The sequence below is a fragment of the Psammomys obesus genome, unplaced genomic scaffold, assembly GCF_907164565.1.
Source record: "Psammomys obesus unplaced genomic scaffold, mPsaObe1.curated_primary_1811, whole genome shotgun sequence".
In the NCBI taxonomy this organism is placed as follows: Eukaryota; Metazoa; Chordata; class Mammalia; order Rodentia; family Muridae; genus Psammomys; species Psammomys obesus.
Window position 1 is genome coordinate 553,793 of NW_026596240.1, and position 1,232 is coordinate 555,024.

Here is a 1,232-nt window from a genome sequence, read left to right on the forward strand (position 1 = left end):
TGTGTGTGTGTGTGTGTGTGTGTGTGTGTGTGTGTGTGTGTGTGTGTTATATTTTATTGATTTACTTGGGGAAGGGGGTATATAGATGTCATGTGCACAGGTTGTGGCCGTGACAAGCTGTTCTCTCCTCCCACTCTGGGGTTGAACTCAGGTTGTCAGACCTAATGGCAAGCATGTCTACCACTGAACCAGCTCCCTGGTCCTGGATCATGTCTTATATACACATTGAGCATCCACAATTTTCTAGTGTTCCACATCAGAAAAGAATCACAGGAGGTCTGAGAGCATCCGAGGGTGTTTACTTTGCCAGCGGGTATGATGAAATTAGGGCATGCATGAGGGGAGACAGAGAGAATTGAGTGTACACAATAAATCTTTTCACTCTGGAAAGGAGCCTGAACTCAGCCCAGAACATGTTTAGTGTGGCTCTGAGGGGTAAAGGTTCGAGACTACTGTCTCCACTCCAGTGTAATCAAAGGCTCCTCTAACATTCTAAGACCCCATTCTGTCTCTCCCCTTTTGTAAGTTTACACATGTGCTCTGAGATTAAGGCAATGAGCATGGTCTTGGCATTCCCGTCATGGCCGACTTCAAGTTACCTATCAGTGTGATATCAGTGAGCATGGTGCTGTGGAGACCTGTGCCAGTGGCTCCCAGAGCTGGCAAAGCCAATTTCACACAACCACAAACCACCCTTACATTTCTAGCTGGGCAAATAGAAACACTAGCAGAAATGTGGCCTCAGCGAGTGTGACACTAGCAAGTTCTCTTTAAATCCTGCTGATGTGCCTGCTGCTATCCTAAGGACTTTATAAGCTAGCACTTTAAAAATCCAGTCTTTACTGCCAACCTAGGCAGGGGGATAAATGAGGAAACTGAGGCAGGGGTGAAGTATCAGTCTGGTATCAGGATAGCTGTGAAGAAGGCAAACTTTGATGGTTTTTATCAGCCTCCATGCTCTTTAAAACAACACTAAAGAATTTCCCTAAAACTACAGTTTAATGTTGTATTTACTGACCACCTTGCCTAGTTAAACATAAATTAACTGAAATTAAATAAAATTCTACTTTCATGTCCTTAATCTTATTCCAGTGCTCAGCAGTCACATGCTGTTAGTGGCTACTAAACTGGCCACCACAGACAGACATCCTCTCCAACATCACAGGAAATTCCATGAGATGGAGCACCTCTGGAAAGACTGGCAGAAACAGGAAGCCATGCTCCATAAACAG